At 53.9% G+C, this 15175-nt stretch overlaps 1 protein-coding gene across 1 annotated transcript in view; it reads right to left on the reverse strand.

Moving 5' to 3' along the window:
• LOC116638764 (WAS/WASL-interacting protein family member 3) overlaps window positions 1-15175 on the reverse strand; it is a 42233-nt gene that overhangs the window by 25271 nt on the left and 1787 nt on the right. The window lies entirely within an intron of this gene.

Genomic DNA, 15175 nt, shown 5'->3' on the forward strand with positions numbered 1-15175 from the left:
ATAATTTTCTAACTGCCACTTACAAAAAAAAGAAAGAAAGAAAGAAAGAAAGAAAGAAACAAGTGAAATTAATTTTAATAATATATTTTATTTCATCCAAAATATTATCATCTTAATATATCACCTATATTAAAAAATTATTAGAGATATTATATATATATATATATATATATGTATTTTTTTTTATACCAAGTGTCTGATATCCAGTGCATACTTTGTACTTGCAGCACATCTCCATTTGGACTAGTCACATTCCAAGTGCCCACCAGCGGCATGGGGACAGTGTGAGGGACAGTGGAGCTCTAGAGGGTCAGGAGTGAAAACAGGACGGCCAGGTAAAAGGCAGCTGCCAGGTACAGAAAGGCGGGGCTCAGAACTGAGTGGCAGCTGTGGAAGGAGCTAGATCACTGGGCTCAGAGCCAGGGGCTCCTCCTTAGAACCTCAGTGACCTCTCTTCTGATCGCTTAGAGACCCAAAGAGGCTAGCCCCTGGCCCCCAATGACAGAACCGGGGTCAAGGGTATGATCTTGGAGCAGCTGTCACCTCTGAGATAGTCCCACCCTGAGCAAGCACAGCCCCACTGCCTGCAGATGCCGCCAAGACTGCTGGGACCTGTCCGGTCCCCTGGCCCTGGACCCCAAGGATGGGGGAGAAAAGAGGCTTGAGCTCAGCCTAGGAACTAGACACCGGAGCCTAGGGCTCCCTCAGCCTAGAAGCAGCGTGTGGCTGGGGGCCGCCCCCTTGGCCTTGTCTGCAAAGTGAGGGGCTTGCAGAGCACGAGTTACAGGCATGCGGGGCAACACGCGAGACCCCTTGCTGACCTAAGGAAGTAACTGTTCGCCTGGTGTGTGTGTGCCTCTTAGACGCAGGCCAGGGCCGTCTCACCAGCCTGCAGGAGCGGGTGTTCTTCTACGGATAACAACAATAATATTCAGGATAGCGAACACTCATGGGCCACCTTGTGTCAAAATCAGCCTTTTCAAACCTGCTGAGCACCTCCCCTGTGCCAGGCAGCACGCTGGGGCCCTGGCCCTTGAGCTTACGCACAGGAAACAGGTTCCCCGTGATTTCTCTCCTGGGGGTGGGGAGAGAGTTTCTGCCCAGGATGGAGGTGGCTGGACGGTCAACCCCTCCTGCTCCTACTTCTCCCAGATCTACACAGACACCCGCGTGCAGAATCCAGCCTAGTCCGTGGGGATGAGGATTAAGACAAAAATAAGGCTGTTGGGGAGTGGAGCTGAGCGGCACCCAGGCTGGGGCCCAAGAGTTAGACTGAGTGCCACGGGTCGGATTCCCTGGAAATGCTCCGAGACTATGAGCTTTGCATGAAGGCGATTTACCGTCCTGTACTCTTGGGAACAAGGGCAAGACAGGGAAGCAGCACTGGGCAAAGGGAGAAATGCCCGGGCAGCTCACTCACACCACAGTAGCCGGGCTCATGGGGAGCTCTAGAGCTGGGACGGTCCTTCACAAGTGTCCCAAGTTGAAACAAGGGGACCTGACTTTTGCACACCCCTCACCAACTGACCAGCCACTCGATGCAGGCTGCCCTCAGGGAGGGGGCATAAATTCGGGCAACGTGCCACCAAGTCACCAAAAGCAATTCTCAGAGACGGATTCAGCCAGCAGCCGTCAACAGCCCACATGACAACAGTCTGGCAGCCTGGGGACAGGAGACAGAGGACAAGAGAGAGAGGCCTCCTGACCTGGATGGCTTCCTCCTCCTTGGACGAGGAGCAACAATGCCATGGTAGCAGGAGCATCAAGCACCAGGCAGCCAACTCCATAAATGGCCACTGAGCACAGCCAGGGAAGGTTTGGTCACCTGAGGGACCCAGGCCCAGCAAAGGGCTCTGTCTCTAAATCCCCGCAGGGTGGGGGCCCCTCCTGGCCGGTCCTCAGGTCCCCATCCCAGTTTTGCAGCTCCCCTCCCCCACTGCTCCCCACAACAGAACACATCCCTGCCCCCATCCAAGTCCTTCTCAGCGGGCTATTGTGAGGCTTGAATGAGCTTAAGCAAGTGGAAAAGTTTTGTTCACTGTTGGTGCTATCCACATGGGAGGGGGCTGTTATTAAGCTCTACACTTCCTGCCTTTGGAAGAGCTGTTCCCCTGGGCCCACAGCTTTCTTCCCTTGCCCTGGCCTTCCCTCCCCTGGCCATTCTCTTAGCCCTTCAAATCTTCCTTCTCCCACCTGATTCTGTCTTGGTCTTTCTCTCTCTCTCTCTCTCTTTGAAACTCAATCTCTACATCCCTCTGCCTCTCCGTGTCAGTCTGTCCTCCTTTGGGTCTTTGTCTATGGCCCCTCCTACCACAGTTTCACCTCCAACCAGGGAAGCTCAGAGCCACCCCACAGATGTTTGCCGCCCATCTCTCCAAGCCCAGGTCTGGGGGGAACGGGGGGGGGGGCAGGGGGGGCTTCAACTCTTGGTTCGCAGCAGCTCCTCAGCTCAGAGCTCAGCCGGCCACCTCTCCTGAGTCCCCGTCCCCCCACTCGGCACCTGCTCTTGCCGACAGGGCGGCCAGCCCCTGCCCCTGGTTTCCCAGCCTGTTTGTTTAACTACAGCAGTGTGGAGAGGCTCCACAGCGACACGACTTTCCCACTCCCCACGCCCGGTGCTGGCAAGCGGCCAGCAGCTCCTGCAGCAGTGCAGGCAGGCCGCCAAGCAGCAAGGCCCCGCCCCTGGGGCAGCACAGCCTCCTCCAGGCTGGGCCACAGTGAGGGTCACAAGCCTGGCCCAGCAGGGGTAGGAGCGGCATGCAAGATCCCCCTTCCCCAGGGCCCCAGGGTGCCCAAGCCTGGCAGCTTCTGACAACCCCACAGCCAAGACAGAGCTTTTCCTTCTTGGCGCAATAGAAAAGGGAGCCCCACTTCTCAAGGAGCTTCTCTAAGAACCAGGTGGGGAGAGGAAATAACATAAACAAAAGGGTCACAAATGTATAAACACTGAAAATCTCTCCAACAACATGAAGCATAACTGAACCAGTGACTATGATAGGCATTCAGTATGCAGTGTGTCAGGTAGATGGGTGGGTGGGTGGGTTGGATGGATGGATGGATGAACAGACAGACGGGTGAATGGGGGAATAGGTGGATGGATGGACGGATGGGTGGGTGGATGAACAGGTGGGTGGGTAGGTGGATGGATGGATGGGTAGGTGCCTAGGTAGGTGGATGGACAGATGGGTGGGTGGATGAGCAGGTGGGTGGGTGGATGGATGGATGGATGGTTGGACAGACAGACAGGTGAATAGAGGAATAGGTGGATGGATGGGTGGGTGGGTGGGTGGGTGGGTGGATGGATGGATGGATGGGTAGGTGCCTGGGTAGATGGATAGATATGGGTGGGTGGGTAGATGAGTTGGTTGGGTGGATAGGTAAATGGATGGAGTCATGGTTTGCAGGTTAGCAAGCCCATCAGTATCAGACCTCCCTTCTCCTTCGACCCACCCAGAAAACTCCCTTTGCCAGATTTTTTTATTCACCAAAGACTGACTAAAGCACCAGACTCCCTCCTTGGCCTCTGAATTTCAAGCAAATTTTCTAATTCCTCTTCCTGTCCCTTTTCCTATGGGAGAGAGTGAAGAGCCCAGCTCACAGACACAGGGTGGGTGGGTGGTCAGGAACTAAGACGCCCACTGTGGCTGAGGCCTGTACCCTGACTATCTTAAGGAAAGGACAGAGGAAGTCAGGTAGGGTAAGCACCACCCATGCTGCCTCCAGCAGAGTTAGCAAAGCACAGGGAGTGTTTTGGGACAGGGCCATCAGACAGCAGGAATGGCACCTTGTTTTCTCCCTGCCAGGAGCCTCAGCCCCAAGCTGAGACTGGGCTCCCTGAGCAGAGCCCGGAGGACAGGGCTTGAGCCATGCAGGGGGCTGGAGGGAGCCAGGACCTAAGCGGCAGAGGGGGAGGACAGGGAAGATGTGGCTGAGAGCCCCAGGGAGAGGAAGTTCTGAGGCAGGCCTAGCTGGATGGGATTAACGGAGGCACCTCACCCTCTCTAACTGCAGTCTGCTGGGAAGCTTCCAGGAAGCTCAGGGCCTGACCCTGAGCAAGGTCCAGCCAGAACCTGAAAAATTCTGGAGCAGAGATGTTCTCAGGACCACCCTGCCTCACCCACTGTGGGGATCCTGGTCTTTCTGGGTGGCAGAAGCTAGGTGCCCCGATATGGCTGGGAGATGGGAAGAGACTGGAGGAATCAAAAGGAGCCCAGCTGTCTCCGCAGGCTTCCCCAACCCTTGTGTTGTTGCGGAGATGAAAAAAAGTAAGATATGTAAAATGCTTAGAAACAGAGTCTATGCTCACTAAGTGTTCAGCCGTCAGTACCTAGGATGGTACCTGGCACAACGTGGGCACGAAATATTTGTTGAGTTAATGTCTAAATGAATGTAGACCTTGAGGGTGTTATGCTAAATAAAATAAGTCAGACAGGAAAAAACAAAAACCATATGGTTTTGCTTATATGTGCAATCTAAAAAACAAAGCAAACGAACAAACAAAACTCATAAATACAGAGAACAGAATAGCGGTTGCCAGGAGGTGGCAGCATGGGGGGTGGACGAAATGGGTGAAGAGAGTCAAGAGGTAGAAGCTCCTAGCTATAAAATAAATAAGTCATGGGGATGTCATGCACAGCATGATGACTATAGTCAATAATATTGTAGTGCATATTTGAAAGTTGCCAAGAGAGTAAATTCTAAAAGTTCTCATCGCAAGAAAAAAAAAATTGTGACTTTGTATGGTGATGAATGGTAACTAGACTTGTGGTGATCATGGCCCAGTGTATGTGAATATCGAATCATTATGCTCTCCGAAACTAATATATACATATTTTTTTAATCGAGACATAATTTAAATATATATGTATAAAGGAAATTTTCTGTACTCCCCCCAAAAAAAGGTATGAATGAATGAGTGAATCTTGCTCCCACTTAGCTACTCTACTTCAAACATTAGAAGATATAAATCAATATTGTCTCTATAGCTACCAAGGAAGATGTACACATTAAGCCCATTCCAACCCCAGGGCCTTTGCACTTGTTGTCCCTTCTGCCAGGAGTGATTTGCCTCACATCTTCACATGGTTCACGCCCCCACTTGATTCCAGTCTCTGCTGCTGGAAATGAGAAAGGGCCCTTATCATTGTCTGCTCATAGAGCTCCCCCTCTCCCCAAAGTTGTCTTTCCTTCCCCAGTCAAGGACTCTCACCAAGTACACATACACATACATACACACATCTAGGCAATCCTAACAAGAGAGTTTCAGTGCCCCCACCCTACCCAGAGCTAGAACTTGAGCCATAGGGGCTCTGGCCTGGCAGATGATCCCTCCCATGCACTGGTGACCATTTGTGTCCATGCAAGGGCTCACCCAACCCACAGAGGAGGCCACACCCTGTCCCCAACCACACCTCCCCTCCCAATTAGCCTTGGCAAAAACCATGGTAGCATGCAAACAGTAGAGTCCAATAGACCAGAATTTAAGAATCCTTGCTCTACCACTTGAGGGAAAAAAAAAAAATCTTTTATTGAGCACTTACTGTGCGCCAGCCTCTTTGCTAATCTCCCTACACACTTGAGCTCATTTAACCCCCACAACAATTAGGCAAGGTAGGTGTTACCTTTATTTCACACCTGGCTGAGACAAAAGAAACTGGCTAAGTGCTAGGGCTATGGAATGAGGAAGAGCTGGGTTCAAATCTGAGCTCCTCCACTCACTTGCTGTGTGGCCTTGGGCAAGTCACTGCAGCTCTGTGTGTCTCTGCTCCCTCCTCTGTAATGAGGAGATAAGACAGTCACTGCCTTTGATCCTGCTGAGGATCAAAGGAGGTAATGGATGAAAGTGCCGCACGGTGCCAGGCATGCAACCTTCAGTGAAGGTCGGGGCCTGCCCTTCCCTCCTTATCTCGCCAGCTCCCCTGCCAAGGTTTGCAGGCTGGGACTGGTCTTCCCCATGGTGCCAGGCACAGGGCTGGGCACAGCCAGCACACAGAATATTCTTGCTGATTGGCAGATTTTCCCAAGGCCTTGATTGCAGAGAGCACTCCCTCTCCAGAGCACCCCAGCAGGGGACTCTTGCCCTGGGCAGCACCAGGGGGAGGAGCTCTGGAGGGAGTTCCCCTCCTACCTCTGATCCTCTGCCTTGTTTGGAAGCCCTCCACCACCATGTGTCCTACCCTGAACCCCAGATCCTGCCCTGGTTCCTCAGGTCTGAGTTCCTACCTAGAAAGCTTGGCTGGCACCCTGGGTTCTCCAAGACAGGCCACCCACAGTCTCGCCAGTCACTCACCCCAGTGCCTGGAGCTCTGACCCTGCCCCAGCCCCTCTGCTGGACCCTGCCGTGTGCTGACAAACACCCCCCACTCCTACCAGCTGCCCAAATCACCCACGCCAGAACCCTGGGCTCCGGTCTGCCCACAACTCAACCCTCTAGCCACCACCCACTTATCCACAGCTGTCAGTTCCATCCCACCCAATAGCCCACACGTGCACACTCCGAGCCTACAGCCAGTCCCCACTAGCCATGCCCTCAGCAGGACCCGGAAGCCCGGCAGAAAAATCACTGAGGCACTTTGACATGAATCAAAGACACTCATAAATAAATATGTGTAAATCACATGCAAACCAAGGTGGGAATCTACATCTTTCATTGCTGGATCAGCATCTCCCAGTCCCAGGGAGGCTGCCTGCGGCGCAGGGGCTTTGGAACGAGAGCCCTCTCATCTAGGGGTCCACTGAACAATCCCAGATTCATCATCTGAGATTCTCGAACTTCCAAGTCAGGAATATCAACCACCATTTGCTGAGTGCCTACTGCATGCATTCTCCCAGACGTTAGCTCCTGCAGACACTGAGCCAGCGTGGGAAGTACTTAAAGTAGCACCGGGCGCCCAGTAAGCACCCGCCACATTTGGACGACGATCACTAATCTCATCTTGGAGCTTCAGGTTCTTCTGAGTGCTTTGGTGAGGCTGCAATGTATGAACCCAGGTAGGAGCACTTAGCACAGTTTCTGCGCATAGTAAGCACTCAATAAATCTTCGCTATTATTAAATAGCTTGTGTCTATGCAAACACGTTCTGGAAAGACATAGCCAGTAGGAGTAGTTACGAGGGGTGAGGCAGAGAGATTAATGAAGGGCTTCCACTTTCCGTTTCATGTATTTCTGAGGTAAAGGATTTTTACAAAAACATGAGTCTGTATTGCCTTTATCATCAGCAAAAACTATAAAGATGTTCCTATTTGGTGGAATAAAAGCTATCAAGGCAAAGACCCTGTCCTGGGAGCTACCTCCCCACCATTCTGCACCTCTCTCCAATCTCCTGGGAATCCACATCCCTCTGAACCTGGCAGGTGCCAGGTAGGTTCGACCAGGGGGAACAGTTTGCTCTGGACACAACATTTATATTCATAACACCTTACATGACATCCCGTCTGGCAGGAAAAGTGAAACTAGGAACCCTGGAACTTTCCCGAACACCAGCTAAGCCCAGCCTTGGTTCTCCCACCTGCCGACAAGGATTGGACCCACGGCAGGGAACTCCTTGCTTAGATTCAGTCCCATCCCCATAGTCCACAGAGAGGCTGTTACATCTGGATTCACCTTTGCTGCTCTTTGCTCCCATCAGCAGCCCCCCTGGTACATCTTTCCCCTGGTCATGGATAGAGAACGATGGGCAGGACCAGGCCCTTGTCCAGGGTGCCCTGGGCCTGGGACCCAGCACCCCGTGGCTTGAGTCACCTCACCAGGTACGAACAAGAAGATACGCCCTCTTCTCTGAAGCCCACTTCTTCTAAGACCGAAAGCCAGTGTCTACTTCCTTCTGATACTAAAAGCCCGTATCCACCATTTCCAAGTCCCCACCCCACCTCCATTTACAAAAAGAAGGAAATGAGATCACAGTGGCACACCCACGTGCTCATTTAGCAGACGTTCTTGACTGGTACCACTACAGACCAGGAACTGGGCTGGGTGCTAGAGAGACAGAGACGAAACAGAGCCAGCTGCCCCCAGGATCTCCCAGCCCCGGAGGACAGACAGACGCCCAGAGGGGAACGACGGTGCAGGCCCAGAAATGCTACCGCCGAGGTGGTCCGCACAATACAGCATGGAAGCAGGGCCAAGGTCATGGTTTCGTTTAGAGTGGGAGCAAGAAGACTTCCCAGAGCACAGGACCCTTGAACTAGGACTTGAAGAATGGGGGGAGGAAGCATTCCATGGAGAAAGAACTGCGCGTGCAAAGCTAGGGCACCCTAAGGGCCCCTTGTGTTTGTGGGAACAGAAACTCCGTGCTGCTGGATACAGAGGGTTGGCAGAGGCAGGACCCCTGGGGACTTTGGACTTAACAATGTACACAGTAAGGAGCAGTGGAAGGCTTCTCGGGAGACAAGTGACATGTCTGAGTTGTGTCTTGGGGGAGCACTCTGATTTGACTCAACACAGGGACTGGAGGAAGGGAGACTCATCCTAGACATCCTAGACCAGCCCCCAGATTTTCTGACTTATCTATGCCCCTTACACATTCTTTCAACATTACTCTCCTGGAGCCACTGAGGTGTAGGCTTTGGCTCTCCCTTAAGGTGCCCAGAGCCAACAGGCCAATGGGCCTACAAAGGGAGGTAGACTGAGGCACTCTACCTAAGGGTCCTTGCCTGGTCGAAAGGAGAGCAGGTCCGTGAGTCTGCCATATACTCTTTTCTCAGCCACAAACCAAAGTTGAGGCTCGAGGGTGATTTTATCTGCGATGACAAGTCCAGCCCCGGGCTCAGACAGGTATTATTCCGGGCTCGGCAGACATCCCCAAGTCAGACAGATGTCCAGGGCTCAAACAGACATTGCCCCCAGGCCAGGAAGATGTTGCACCAGGCCCGGGCAGATGCTGTGCCAAGTTCAGACACATGTCCTGGGCCCAGACAGAAGCTGTCCCGGGGCCAGATAATGTGCCGGGCTCAGCCAGGTGTCCCAGCCTCAAACAGATGTTGTCTCTAGCTCAGGCAGATGCTATCCTAAGCTCAGACAGATGTCTGCCACCAGACATACATAAAGATGCTAAGAGGTCCCTGGGAAAATATAATTCCTAAATCCTCCTTCGCCACTTCCACCCTCCACCTGCTACCCTCAAGAAAGCTGAGGACAGCCAACACGGAGCCCGACCAACTCTCTCCGGAGCCCCCAACTTGTAACAGCCAAGGAGCCCTACCATTCTGTCCCTGCCTCGGACTCCAGGCGAATCTATTACGCGGAGGGGAGGAAGGCACATACAGCAGGGCGACGAATGGGACATATGCACATGAGTACAGGGTATCTGTGCCATGGCAGACAGTCACGCCCAGGCTCCCCGAGCTGACTGCAGGCAGACGGGGCTAGGGGGGCTAAAGGAAAGAGTGGGTGGATGTGAGGACCAAGCCCACTAAGTCTTACTTCTAACTCACACTCTGAGCCTGGCTGGAAGGAAAAAGTCCCGTGACCTCATCCCCATACTCCTATCTCTGCCCAACACCCTAAAACTGTCATTACTCGCTCATTTGAGGGTAATTACTTCTCCAGAGCTGGGCAGCATTAGGCTAGGGAGAGGGGAATAGGAAGCTGGCCCAGTGTGGGCATAAAGTGGGAGACCGTCCATTCATCAGCTTGGTCTTCCAGCTTGGCTGGAAGAATGACCCTCCTTCTCCCAGAGCCTTCACAGGGGCAGCCCGGATCAGGAAGGAAAGAGACCTTTCCCCTCACAACCACAGAGCTCCTGTCAGGAGCTAGAGTTGTGTGTACTTCAGCTGTGCAGAAGTGGGGGTTCAGGAATGGTGGGGTGCTGGATGTTCCTGGTCCATGGGTGGAGGAGGCAACCTCTAGGGGTGGAATGGGGAGAGGTGTTTCAGTGAGAGCTTAACCCCCCCATCTGCCCCGGAAGGGGGGTGGCAGGGCTGGGGGCTCCCTCCAGACTCAGTCACTCTGAGCAGAGCTGGGGACCAAGCGGTTAGTGAATATGTAAATTAACCTTGAGCCAACCCCCAGCAGGTGAAGTTGGGACCTTCCTCCAGCTCTCTAGAGCTTCCTGGAAGCTGAGAAGGGTGAGGGGTGGTCTTTGAACCCACTCTCAAACAGAAACACTTTCTGACACAATTACAAACACTAATGCACACACATTAACACCAACCAAGCACAGGGACCCTAACACAAGCACACAAATACTTTAGGGACATCTATGAAGTACAAACACACGAATTCATGCAAGGCCACCAACACACAGTCACCACACACACAAGCACACCAAGCCCCACACACACTATTGTAAACACTGTACCACACACAAACACAAGGGAACCCCCTTCTTCCCCTGCACCCCACCCAACCTGCCCACTCCCCACCTTCAGTCAGGGCACAGAGTCAACACCGGGGGTCCGGAAGGCACCTCACTCTTCTGATGAAGGTGACAAAGACTTCAATTATCATTCACTGCTCCCACCCCACCCTGTGGTGGTGAATTTTGCAGCCATCCAGATAAAAAGTGTGTTTTTAAAAAAAAAGTAAAAAAAGAAATAAAGAAACTCAAACCCAGCCCCAGCCTTTCAGAGTGATTAATCCCCGCTAATGATTTACCGATTTGCAGAGAGCGTGTTCTGCATAACCGGATTGTGGGCATTAACACCAGCTCAGAGGCTGCCAGTCTGCTAAAAATGAAAGTAAATTTTAAGAGCAGTTGACCACCCCTAATTTGAATATTCTACTGATGCCCTGGGAGGACCCCCACCCCCACCCACAGGCTCAGGGGCTGAGGCAGCGGGAAAAAATGCAAGGAAAGGTTCATCCCTAAGAGATAGTTCACCTTCCATCCCTCCTTCCCTTCCCCCAGACTGAGAAATAGGGACCCTTAGATTAAATTGGTGCAGCTGTTGCTTCCTCCTTTACCACAGGCAGCAGCACCCCTCCCGCCCCTCCCTTCCTCTTCACCAGGCTCCTGGCTCCTTCATAGGCACCTGGAGGGGTTGAGTACAGAGGGGAAGAGGTGAGGGCTTGACAGCTCAGAATAGTGCTCCTATGCCATGTGGGAGAGCTTTCTGGATGGTGGCAGGCACTGTGAATCTGGCTAGCTGGCACCAACATGCACGGAGGCGGCGGACGGACACAGGGACCCCAGCACTGCCCCAGGTGGGCATCTGTGACCACACGACCCTGCCAGACTCTTTTCCAGGAAGAGCAGGGTGTGGGCGTGGTCGCTCCCGACACCACTGAGCAAGAACTGGTTGGGGAGCAGGCAGGTTCCACTCCTGCTCACACAGCCTCTTACTCACCCCAAGCAGCCAGGGCAAAAAACCAAGTCACACTTTCCAAATTTCCATCAGGGCAGTGATCTCATCTCGCCTTCACAAGCAACCTACCAGGGACCTCCCTGCCCAGTTTACAGATGAGGATACTGAGGCTGAGACTGGTCCGATGTCATCCAGCAGGCCTGAGTCTGAGCCAAGAGAGAACCCAGGACCCTTTGACACTCTGAAAATGCAGGATCCAGGGTGTGAGGAGAAGACTGGCTGTTGAGTGCTGGCCTCGTCCTGTCCCCCCACTCCCAGCCGGGCCTGTCCCCTACCCCCAAACCCTCAAAGCCCATGCACACAGGAGGGTATCCTAGGACACCTGCTCCCATAGTAGCCCTTCCCGCGGGCCCAGATCTGCCTCTCCCTAGCTTCTCTTGGCACTCATGACTTAACAGCAAGGAATTCAGGGGGAGGGTCCTGGAGCCTGTGTTCCCCCCAGCAGCGAAAGGCCTTGGGTCTGCAGATGCACCTGCTCCCAGCATTTCCTGAACTCCAAGTACCCACTGACTGGACTGACAAGACACAGCACAGGGACTCAGAGGCCAAGGGGGGAAGCAGCCAGCCCCAGCCGACCCCTCTTCCTCCCTCCCAGGTCTTGCTCGGTGTGCCGATGTGTTGGCTTGCCCGTCTGGGGCGTGTGCCTGGAATATTACAGTCCACATGTGGCTGCGCGAGTGCTGATAGTGAGTGTGCTTGTCTTCTAGAGGCCATGTCCGAATCTCTCAGGCAGGAGTGTGAATGTAGATCAGAGTTGGTGTCTGTGACTCAGGGCTTTGCAGAAGGAACACGTGGGACTGGAGTTCATCCCTGCAGAGCCTCCCCTGCCGCCCCTCCGGCGGCGCGAACCCCCACAGGGAGGGCCCCATCTGCTGGAGGCTCGGTGACCTGTGTCAAATGAGCAGGCGCTCGGTCACACTCCAGAGCCTGGAGGAGGCCGCACTGCTCTGGGAAAGCCCGGGCAGCTCCAGGGCTGGGGGCAGGCTGAGCAAGGGCCCCGCTGGGGAGGGAGGCCCACGAGCCTCTGAGACTGGCGGCGGCCTGGCTGGGAGCTGCCTTCCACAGACAAGGAAAGTGAAGAAGAAAAAATAAAAATAGGAAAAGAGGGGCGCCTGGGTGGCTCAGTCGTTAAGCATCTGCCTTCGGCTCAGGTCATGATCCCAGGGTCCTGGGATCGAGCCCCACATCGGGCTGTCTGCTCAGCGGGAAGCCTGCTTCTCCCTCTCCCACTCCCCCTGCTTGTGTTCCCTCTCTCGCTGTGTCTCTCTCTGTCAAATAAATAAATAAAATCTTTTTAAAAAAAAATAGGAAAAGAAAGGGCTTCCCTGCTTCCTTGGGACCCACACTGCTGCTGAATGGCACGGGCCAAACTCTGAGCTGGGCACGAGCCCTCCTCTGCCTTCTGATCCGTTGTGTGGGATATATTAGTTCCTTGGGTGGGGGGGGATACATCTGTGTGTCTCCGTAATGTGCAGGCTTGGCCTCTTTGTATCTGAGCACTGGGGGAGAGAGTGTGAGTGTGTTGGTGTGTTCACATTTGCGAACACCAGGGTGTGCCTATATGTAGGAACTGGCCTGCCAGGTGAGAGCTTCCATGCTTGTGACCCCTGGGCCTGCAGGTCTCCTTTATTTCTGTGTCATGAAGGAATGTCTACTCGAGCCTACTGCAGCCTGTGTGCATGTTCTGGGTGCATTTCCTTTGGGACGCATGTCTGTTTATTGTTGTGTGTTGGTTTGTATGACTATGAATTCCAGCCTAATAGGATGACTCCATGTGTCCCTACTGTGCATCTGGATGTTTGTCCCTAGGCTAAATTGCATGTCTGTATCTGTGTGTTGTATGTGTGAATGCACATCCATCCACATGCCTAAACCATTCGGCGTCTGCGTGGGTCAGGTGGGCATCCGAAGGCCATGCCCCAATTTCTCCCCACCGGCTCTCTAAGGGTGGGGCTCCCGGAGAGAGGGGCTGTTGAACTGCAGGCATCCCTGCCAATGGGCATGTCACAGCCCCCGGGGGTCCTACCCAGAACCTCCAGGAGCAGAAGCAAGAAGGATGTCAAGACCTCTGGGGGGAGCCTAACTCTCAAATACAAGAAAATGTTGACTCCAGACTAAATCCATGCATTGGAGAGTCTAAAACTTCCACAACAGAGAAAGGAATGTTGCCCTTCCCTAGTCCACACTGCCAGCCCCGAGGCAGTATCCAACACTAGAGCTCCGGAGCTGTCCTGAGAAGCAGGCATTGCTGTCCTGTTTTAAAATGACAGAACTGAGGCTACAACCAGCAAAACAGCAAAGTCACAGGGCTGCCGGGGTGGGGGGGGGGGGGAATGGAGGGGAGACTGGGAAGGAGACTTGCTGGCTGACAAGCTGGTAACCTAGGAGCCTGGCTCTGCTGCAGACACCTCTCAATTCAGCACACACCTGGGAACCCGGCTTCAGAAGCCCCAGCTGGCCCTGGCCTGCCCCCGGAGAGCTACCAGAGATGGGGCTGTGGGTTCTCTCTGCTGCGACAGCCAAAGCCACTGCCCTACCAGCGCCTGCCCCCACCCCACAGCAATGGGAGCAAGCATGATGAAGAGTGGGACCTTCGTAGGTTCTGCTGCCTCGGACAAGCTCAGTTTCTTCATCTCCACCCCAGGGATAATACTCTCAGGGCCCTTCTACAGGGCTGAGAGGTGCAGGTAAAATGTGAATGAATGCAAAAGCACTCGATAAAGCATCGTGCCCATGGATCACTGTTCTTCAAATCTCAGTGGCAATTCAAAGGCTGGACATCGTAACACCTGACCGCTGTCCAGACACTTCCCTTCCTCCAACAGGAACTGAGAGATTCATAGAATCAGACCATCACAGCTACAAGGGACTGAGAGGTCAGCTGCTCCAAACCTCCACAACCTCACTCGACGGATAACGAAACTGAGATTTGTTTAGAAAGGGGGAGTGACGTGCCTGTTCACCGGGCACTCATAATAGAAACAACCAGAGTAAAAGCCCTTCCTGAGAGCTTTCACCCCCCATTGTCTCAGATCACCCACTGAGTACCCTCAGTGAGGCAGGTGGGCTGCCTATGGTAATGTTAGTCCCAATTTACAGGGAGGAAAACCAAGAGCTACAGAGACTGGACCAGAGTTATTCTTGCCCAGAAAGATGGCAGCAGGCCCAGGCAGGAAGCCCAAGCTTCAGTGTCATGCTGGCCTGCTTAGGACTGGCGAGAGAGGAGTCTTCACTACAGAATTCCCACCTTGGCCCTACTTCCTGAGCCTGGGGAAGGGGCCAGGAAGGCAAGTGCTTTATGATCTTATGGAGGAAAGGTGACTCAAGGTGACCACATCTTGGGCCAGAGTCCAGGAAAGCCAAGCATCCCTAGCTGGGTTCAGACACAGAGTTCCATCGCAGCTCTTGCAGCAAGGGTGGTACCCAGGAAGACTGCTCAGGACAGTGGCCAACGACCACACAAGGACCGTGCCTTGTTCCACTCCCCATCCCTTGAGGGCTAGCCAGAGGCTGGTCTATGGGTGTTCAGGGCCTGGAGGAGCAATCTGTACCCAGGATGACCCCTGTCACTGTGGACTCTGCCCCAGCCACCCTGAGGACCAGTCCCACTGCAGCTGCCATCTGAGCCCCCATCACCCTTATTCACTCACTGAGGCTCTATTTACAGCCCTAACTTGCCCAGTAGGGTCTAACTGGACCCCCAGCTCAGTTCTGTGATCTGAGACCCCAGGGCCCTTACCTCCAATGGGCCCATTGGAGGTAAGACCGGGGGGGGGGGGGGGGGGGGGGGGGGGGGGGGGGGGGGGAGGGCACCGGCGCGCGCCGAGGGGGGAGGGGAGACGGGGAGGGGGGGACGGCGTGCTAGGAGAGT

This window comes from Phoca vitulina, unplaced genomic scaffold, assembly GCF_004348235.1.
Source record: "Phoca vitulina isolate PV1807 unplaced genomic scaffold, GSC_HSeal_1.0 scaffold2, whole genome shotgun sequence".
Classification (NCBI taxonomy): Eukaryota; Metazoa; Chordata; class Mammalia; order Carnivora; family Phocidae; genus Phoca; species Phoca vitulina.